This window comes from Fringilla coelebs, assembly GCF_963513975.1.
Source record: "Fringilla coelebs genome assembly, chromosome: 1".
NCBI classification, from domain to species: domain Eukaryota; kingdom Metazoa; phylum Chordata; class Aves; order Passeriformes; family Fringillidae; genus Fringilla; species Fringilla coelebs.
The window spans coordinates 120,149,619-120,158,802 of NC_140028.1; the positions used below are offsets into that span (position 1 = coordinate 120,149,619).

At 40.7% G+C, this 9,184-nt stretch overlaps 1 protein-coding gene across 2 annotated transcripts in view; it reads right to left on the reverse strand.

The window, feature by feature from the left end:
- The window catches only part of SNX10 (sorting nexin 10), a 40,738-nt gene extending 35,969 nt beyond the window's left edge, over positions 1–4,769 (reverse strand). Inside the window, exon 1 of one of the 2 annotated variants that reach the window (XM_084201033.1) lies at positions 83–4,769. The gene's annotated coding sequence lies outside the window, so the exon portion shown is untranslated. The remainder of the gene's footprint in view (positions 1–82) is intronic. The other variant, XM_084201030.1, reaches the window with a different exon arrangement.
- Positions 4,770–9,184: the final 4,415 nt, after the last annotated feature.

The following is a 9,184-nucleotide window of genomic DNA, read 5'->3' on the forward strand; positions in this document are numbered from 1 at the left end:
ACCGCGATCCCCATCCCCATCCCGACCCCGATCCTCATCCCCATCCCGATCCCCATCCCCATCCCGACCCCGCACGGCTCACCCGCCGCCGCCGCCGCCGCCGCCCGGAGCCGGGAGAAGCCGGCGCGTCACCGACAGCAGGCGGGGCCGCGCTCCCCGCCCCGCCCGGGCCCCGGAGAGCCGGAGGTGCGGAGAGGCTTTCCTCGAACAGCGGGTCTGACAGCCCCAGCCGCCGGGGAGGGGAGCAGGCTGAGCCCTGGGGCGCGTCTGTGGAGCTGAGCGGGCATGGAGGTGTCCTGTGACCTGCATCCTGATGGGATCTGCATCCTGATGGGGTCTGCGTCCTGATGGGATCTGCGTACTGATGGGATCTGCGTCCCGATGGGATCTGCGTCCCGTGATCGAGTCACCTTGATTGAGTTTGGCTCTTTGGTGTTTACGACTTGTAACACCTCAGTTGTACGCACCCCATGTGCTTTATGAGATTGCATCCTAAGTACGCATCTTGCTCCGACGGAAAAGTCCAAGAGTTTTTTTAGAAGCCTTTTAGTTAAGAAGGGGGAAGAAAATAAAGAAATTGAAATTATCCCTGGAGTTTTACAAGAGATGACTGGACACAGGAGTTAATGCTATGGTCTAGTTGACAAGGTGGTGATGGGTCAAAGGTTGAATTTGATTATCTTGGTGGTATTTTCCAACCTAAATGATTCTGTTGCTCTGTGATTGACAAATCAAATTAACTAGTTTTCAAAAGGTGAAAAAAAAATCTCCTGAAGGTTTCTTTTCGGCTTTGCTTGGTTTCTCAGAAAATCAATCTTCTAGTAATTTTATTTCCTCACTGGCTAGGTGTTAAAATTCCAAGAACAATTTGAAATACGTGATTAATGTGCGTGCCATCACTTGGAGATTTTCTTTGTAATAGTGTTTATGCCACAACTCTTAAACCTCGGATCCCTGGGTTTTGAAATGTCTTCTGAAAAAGAGCTTGGCCAGCTGGGGGAAATAATTTATCTGTGACAGTGCTTGTTTCTTGCTGTTGAGGCTTTTCTTTTGTGCTGAAATTTGTTTAAGAGTGATAAATGAAAGCACCTTGCAAAATATCCACTGGTGAGAGTGGAAGGAAAAGAGTTAATTTTCTGTTGCAATAAGAAGGGTTAAGGGTTTCTACTTGTGAAGAGCTTGAATGATTACTTATCTCAGTGCTGATAAGAATCCTCAGAGGATCTGAGCAACTTCTCCTATTCTGAAAAAGAGAACTAATTTTAGTACCATTATATGTATTTACTTAATTTCTAAATACTGAAAAGGCTATAATATTTTCTTTTCTTAGCTTTTTTTTTTCTGTAAACTGTGGACTAATTTTTCCCTTAATACATGAAAATATGAAGCAAGTTCTGGGATAAAAATTCTCAAAGAAAATGATTATTAACTTGTCCTGAGTACTCCTGAACTTTTATCCAATAAGATCTCTTAAGCAAAACGCTGCAGAGACAGGTAGAGATTGAGATGAACAACTAGTGGAACAGAGAATTACAGGGATGTTACATGAAGTGTCTGCATCAGTCTTTTCCCCCTCGTGTGGGTGTAGACAGGGCTCCAATTGTCACTTGTCCTGTAGTGGCAAATTCTGTGGTAGGATGGTGAAAGCACCTAAAGGCTGAACATCACCTTTTTTGCCATTGCTGTCAGATGTTGCTCTGAGCAACCACCCTGTCCAAGAAAGGATTCAGCCAGAACAGGAAAAGGCTGAAATGAAAGGAAAGAATGACACTAACATAATTAAATAGCTCTCTGTGCAATTGCCAGTATTAACTTTTTTTCAGAAATCTATTTTTTTCTTATGTTCTAGCATTCAAAAATTAATATCGGTGAGATTTACAAACCTTGGTTATCTGTGCATAAGTGTGAAATAGTGCTACCTGTCAGCCACAAAATTTTGCCTCCAAAAAAAAAAATATAATTAGATATAGTTAAATTTAGCAAAAAGGGGCTATACAGGCAAGTGTTCTTAATGGAATAAAGATCAATTATGACAGGGAATAGTTTTTTTCTTTGGAGAAGGCCTATTCCAACTTCCAAACTGCTTATTTGTAGATTTTCAATCCTTCATTCATTTTCCATACTTTTTTTTGTTCTGTCCCACTTCAGTGCTGTTCTGAATAATCACCTTTCATAAGGCTATGGTGTGCAGATATATTCCAAGAAAGAATGGAAAATGAAAGACCTTACTAAGATGACTGTGACAAGCAGCAGATTGAAGATGTGAATGATGCCCCTACAAAATTTTTCTTCCTTCCTATTTTTATAGGAAAGCTTGCATCAGGAGGACCAGATGCCAATCATCATAATATTCACATTTTCTGGTTCTGAAGTGGAAGATCTATTCAAGCCCTTCTTGTGGGATTTCCTCACGGGATGGGCTTCTCTTTCCATAACCTAGTTTGGTCAATGTACCCAGCTTTTAGCATGGACATGTTCCTAATCTAAGCCACCTTCATGATGTTTCTTATTTTATGTTTTCCTCCATTTATTCATGGATGATGAGGGCTGCATACTGCAACTGCTCTTCCTCCTTACTTTTGCCAGCAAAACAGGCTCTCAGTTTACCTTGATCTATATAAACTGTCTGGTGGAAGATTCAGAAGAGCCAAACTTCAAGATTATAAATAAATAAATAAAAAGTATAATATCCTAGGGAAAAGAAACAGGAAATATGAAGGAGAAAACATTAAAGGACTGGAAAAACGAGATTGATTTCCTGAGGAAAGGGATAGAAATCAGGGCAAGAGGGAGTTATAGAAAACTGGTGTTGCCAATTTAGTTCTGTTGACAGATGAAAATTTGCATCAAGGAAATTCCCGTGCATTTTCTGTGAAGTCCTCATGGCGTTATGGTCCAGTTTTCTTCTGCCAGTGGCATTGTGTCCTGACATGATGCCCAAGTGTTTCTCAGGGTGCAGCTGTAGTGCTGGAATGGGTGATGGGGCCTGCTGCTGGCATTGCTGACCTGCTGGTCTCAGGGGATTTCCTTCCCTATGCCAAGAACTTGTCTCTCAATGCTATGAGAAACTAATTGAGCTTCAGGGAGCTATCCAATCTATGTAAGGTTTTTTTTCCCTGTTTCAACGACAAATAGAAAAGGAAACTTTATTCCACAACAGGTCTTTCTTAAAATTTCTACAGGAAAAATATTTTATTCTGCTATCCTTCCAGCAGTTTGATTTATTTCAGATTAAATCTGCCACCGATATGACCACCCATTTATTCATAAGGGTAAACTTAAGTGTGCATTCATCTATACTGACATTTTGTTTTAGGTGAGGTATGTATTTTTTAAGCTAATCTCAGGTTGCACTCCCTGCCTGTTCTTTGGTTCATTTTGTAGAACAGCCCCAAAAGACGCAGTAAGAAATGTTCCACTTGAAACATAAAGCTGCATTCCAACCACTGATGGAGCCAGCCTGAAACAAATCTTCCAGAGCACACAGAGGGAGGAGGTTCCATCCTTCACACAAGCTGGTTTGCACTGCAGAGCTTTTCCTGTTGGAATCCTGCTGCTTGCTAACATAGACCTAGCCTAAGTCACAGTGTGATTACAATGCTGGTTTTGTTAGCCCATGTTTAAAATCCCTCAATTATTTCATTCAAGTTGAATACATTTCTGCATCCAGAGAATGTTACAGGACTGGGTCCTGACTGCTTGATTGTATAATGGAAAAATTCCAGATAGAAAGAAAGATTCTTAAATTTGCAAAATACACTGCTTTGAACTAAATAGAGTTAAAGAACAAAGAAATGTGGGATATTATGAAGACAAATTAAAACATTATTTTTAAGACTTTCCCATATTTTCCTTTTCATGGCTGAAGAGGAAGAAATCATGCAGCTGTAGGCTGCAGAGGGATTCTTAGGCATTACTCTTAGAAAGCATTAATAAAAAATGAGAGGAGTTGTGTCAATGACTGCAGTTCTGAAAAGTGGTTGATAAAGATGCTCAGTGTTTTTGTCTTGTGGAAGGTGTAAGGATTAAAAAAAAAAAAAAGTGAGATGAACAAAAGAAGGAGCTCTGTGAATGTTTCCCCTTACTGGTTTGTGTTCTGAGGTGGAAAACAACAATTGTCCCTCAACTATGGTGTTGTGTTTGATGTTTGCAAGGAGGGATTTCTCTGTAGCTTATATGCAATAAAGCATGGAAGCAAGACATTTTCCAATGTCTTGCTACTGATTTGTGTCCATTTTCCAGGTATGTATGGCAATAAGCAGATGAACATATTTAAATACTCCCACCTGCAAATAGGCTGTTCCCTCATGTAGCTTGGGCAAATGTTCTCTTATCTAAAGCTGCTGAAGGAATGAAACTCTTGACTTTAGCTTATCCATTTAGGTGACCATGGCTAAGGGAGGACTTTTGGTTAGAACAAGCAAGTTGCCAGGACCCTGGATAATTTCATGCAATGAGTGCAGTAGCTTTAGGCTTGGTTTTGCAAGTGCTGTGCTCTCACATTCAGTAGTATCTGCTAAATTGCTGTCTCAAAAGTGCCAGGCTTACAAGCACAAAGTCTGCCCAAGCAAAATTGGGTCAGACTGTGGGAGGGAGAGGATTATTTGGATTTGCATGTAATATGAAAAAAGACTGCTTATTTTGTTTTGGGGTTTTTTTTCCTTTTTTTTTTTTCCAATAATTCCAGTTTTCCATACTATATCTGATCTGAAGACAAGGTCAAATGGAAGGCCTTGATGATTTTAGTGTGAAGAAGAAGAAAATTATCAACTGACAAGAAAAGGATTATTAGTGAAATTCCTTTGCCATCTTTTCAACTTGAGCTGAAGCCAAGAGCCTTATTAAAAACTGAAAACCATCAGAAAGAGCTATGGTTCGTTGCCACACACTTGTTTTTGCATAGCGTTGTCTAGTCAACCTGCTGGACTTGCATGATACTCTGCAAGAAAAAAATAAACGAGGAAAGAAACATGAATATTTTTAAAGGGACTCCTCCTTTACATGTTTGATAGAAGCAAAGGAGTACTTTTTTTTCCCTTTTCTCCCCTAAATTTTCTTCTTACAAGGTTGTTTTTGTTTCCTCCCTTTCTTTCTAGGCATTTTTTTTTTCTGCTTGGTTTTGTTTCTCAAAGTCAGGTTAAATAAAATTGCATAGAGATGCTGTTTATTTTGCATGAATACACCAGACTGACCAACTAAAGTCAACATCCAGGGCAAATTCTGAAGTAACAAAAGATACAGCCCTAAAATTTGCCTTGATATTTATGACTGTTTCAGAGAAGGTCATAATACTGTAAAGCAGTGGTTGACTGGAAGAGCATCATACACTGGTTTTCAATTTGCAGTTTCTTTTTTGGTTGTGTGCTGGCTTCTTGCAGAATATGAGACCAGAACAATCTTGTTCTTGAAGGGGACTCCAGCTAAGTGGGTTTTCCCCATCTTTTCCATCTTCCCTTTCTATTTGTGTCCCTTTCTAATGGGATGCAAGGCACAAAAGCCAAGCAGCTGGCTGCCCTATTTTCCCTGCTTATACAGCGTACTGAGATGTTTGTAGTCAAGGCAGACACAAACATCTCCTTCAGACAGCTCAGATTGCCCAGGAATTAATTGGTCCTCCGAAAACACCTGTGCCCCCAGGGTCCAGAGCAGCAGCCAATGGCAATTCTGCACCTCAAGAGAGAGATGTCTGGGTCAGACTGGCTATAAAATAGCAGCTTTTTCCTTAAGTTTCCAGAGGCTTGGCCATGAGTTGCCATTTGGTTAGCACAGAAAATGTGCATGTCATTTGAAAGGCAATGCCTATGTGGGTTACTATGTACTGCCCACTGTTGTCCTGATACATTCATAAAAAGAATTAGGAGAGGCTTGTGATATTTTCAGTCCAAATACTCTCAGTTGGTACAGACCTTTCTGGTTTTTCTTTTGACAAGAAGAAACCACTGATGAACTGTCATGTGCCATTAATTCCACATCTGGAAAACATAAAATAAAACTTTAAAAATTAGCCATTCTTCATAAACTTTAGATGGAGCCCTGCTTTAAGCAGGTTGCATGTGTGTATTTCCAAATGAGCGTCTCTTTCCTTTGGTAAATTACCCCACAGTTCTCACCACGCTCCTGAATGCTTGGAAACTTTCTTCTTCTGCTGATGGGACCCCAAACCTGAGGGGCAGGTGGGTCTCACCTGGTGAGGTGAGTGAGACTTCTGCAGTTGACTTTTAGACAGTGTCAGTGCAATGGCTTGATAAGGTAACTTTTTGTTCCCTTTAGGCAGAAGGAAGTTGGAGTACCAGCAATGGGAACCAGGTGTGACAATAAAGAGGCTGGGAGGAATTAGTAATTTTGAAAGGTATTTGGATTGATGGTTTTTGTCTGAGATGAGCACGGATGGGAGCGGTCAAGTTATTGGTGAATATTTTAAGACAAGCTGCCGCCACGTGGCTACCAATGGAGTTAGAAGATCTAGAACAGCAGAGATGCAATTAGGAGAAGCAGGCTTGGAAACTAGAAGGTTTAGAGGGTCTGGCATTACTGACAGTGGTTAGGGTACTGGGGAATGAACCCCTTTTCCTAACATCCAAAGACATCCTAACATCCTGGTCACACCCAGAACAAGCCTCTCCCATTGGTACTTTGACAGTCTCAGGGCTTACACCTCTGCTGAAGATGCGGCAGCTGAACAAGTTGCTGTGCACCTGCTGAGTTTCAATGAGTTTGCTGTTGGTTCATGTAAATGCCACATCATACAGTCTCATTTGGCAGGAAAGAAGAGATGTTTAAGCTAAAAGCTGTCACCTTGCTTTCCCAGGGCTCGTAGGTGCTGCCTGTGGATGGATGTCACCAGGCCGAGGAGCGATGGGAGCCTGCTCCCGTGGTGACTCCTCCTGCCATTGCCCCTGCCTTGGCTGCATAGCCTGGTTTGCAGGGTTTGTGCTGGTGCAGGAGCCATTTAGAGTGGTATTTTTTTGCCAGAATAAATACACTGGTACAATTCCTAGTATTAACATGTTAAGTATTCCTAGTATTAACATGTTAAGTTGATTTAAAAATACGTTACCTCAGTGTAACTGAGTCTCTTACCTCAGCCCTGGCATAAGCATATAACCTCCAAATGCTAATTTAGTGAACTCTTCAACAAGGCTTTATTATTTTAGGCAGACCTGCATACTTAGACTGAGACTACTGTCATGTGGTGATAAGATTCCCATAGGCAACCTGTACCTCCAGCATTTAACATGTCAGTGGCTGAGGCTGTCACTTTTAGTTGTATCAAAACCTCATTGTTGCAAATAAATTTTACAAGTACATGTGGTTGAAATCTTTTGTGCAGTAAAGGAGATGGGCAAGCAAAACTATCAGTTGTTCAAAATCACCTCTTTTATTTTAGGATGTTTTGCTTAGTTCTTTTAATAGTAGTAAGTCAGATGCATCAGATGCCTCCTGCTGCCTGGCACAGCCACATCAGACTGGTTTTGCCCTCCCTGTTTCCCACATATTCTGTTCCTTTCAGAAGGGTGTATCCATTGTTTTGAAGTTATTACAGTGAAGAAAAGCTACTACTTTTTTCAGACTCAGTCTAAAATGTACATGGAATAAGCAGTCACGTCTGTGTAATGTTTGAACTTACAGTATGAATTACACTGTATGCACTAGTATATTTGCAACAGCTTCTTGTTTGTCTGAGAAACACCTGCAATGTCATTTACAGCCAAAGAAACCTGCTGTAGGGTGTGAGTGGTGCTGGACTTTTGTTGCTTCTTTGCAGTTGTCAGCCTGGGCTTTGTGAGTTGAGACTACATGTGTGAGTTGCAGCAGTAGCTCAGCACCAGCAGCAGCCTCTGACTATTACCTCATCATGAATCCATGTGGTCTGTTTTTCCATTTCCTTCATTTTGTACATTTACAGTGAAGGAATAGTGCACTTTGCCTTGATCTGTGTAAGGTGGTTACTGGGAAACAATCTGAAGTGCAGAATTGAGAGCCCAGAAGCTGTGGTACACCAGTTCCTAAAGAAGATGCTCTTATTTTCCATGATGGATGCTTCTGTTTGCTTTTAACACAGCTCACTTCTCATGGTCAGCTAAACCACACAAATGCATACTTAATACAAAAAAAAAAAAGTCTCCATGGAAAGCTGTTGCAGAGCAGATACTCTGCAGTGGTTATTCTTAGCTCTTTCCTGTGTGGACAAGTCCTATGATGTAGATCATTGCTTTGTCTGTCTTTAATGTCCTTGTGTGAGGTTTTTTAAATTATGTCACAGGGCCAAAAAGAGCTAATGCCAAGATCTATCTGAAATGTGTTATTTAATTAGACATGGCTTTTGGAATTTGACTCTAGTTTCCACCTGTGTCTTGGTTGCCTCTTTCTGACTCCAAATTTTAAAACATTTGGGTTTGTTTTTTAATTACCTTGTAAATTACCAATGTTGGATAATAACATAATGTGGGAAGAGTGGTAAGGATTCCTTAGTTAAATTTTTACAAAACTCATTGTCTGACATTCAGATTTGTTGACATTGCAATACTCCTAGGGAGATTTATAATACCTCCTGTCTCATCTCAGTTTGGGATGTGGGACTCTACTATGCACTTGCTGTGATTTCATGTTTTATTTCCATGCTCTACTGTGCTGTGTTCTCACTTTATTAGCAAAGTTAAGCAAGAAACCAGAAGCAATTTTGCAATTATTTATTTCTTTTTAAAGAAAAAAAAACAAAACCAAAGAAAACGTTTCAAAGTTTTTGTATTGCTAAGCCAAACCAAAAGGAAATAATAAAGAAGCATTTTGCCTGTGTGAATGGGAGCCTGCTCCTGCTAGCTGGGCTTGCTGTTGCTGTTACAGCCACTATACTTTGATTACAGAAACATTGAGTAATATCTGGGGAACAGGGAGAACTGAGACTTGAAGGGGCTACATAAGCAACACTTCTTTACCTGTGCCTTTGTAGAGCATGTATTCATTCATATCTGCAATGTCCAGGCCTTGATGTACTGACCTCCACTCAAACCAGCCTTAGCAACTACAGAAATAATTTCTCACTAAGTACAGGAAAGGGGAATGCAAATTTCAAGTGAGACCCTGCCAAATTGTCTTAATAATGACATGTGGCTGGGTCAGACACAAAAAAGATGAAGTTGGATCTGGTTTTGTGCTTATTCAAAACAGACATAAGCAGTGGGCT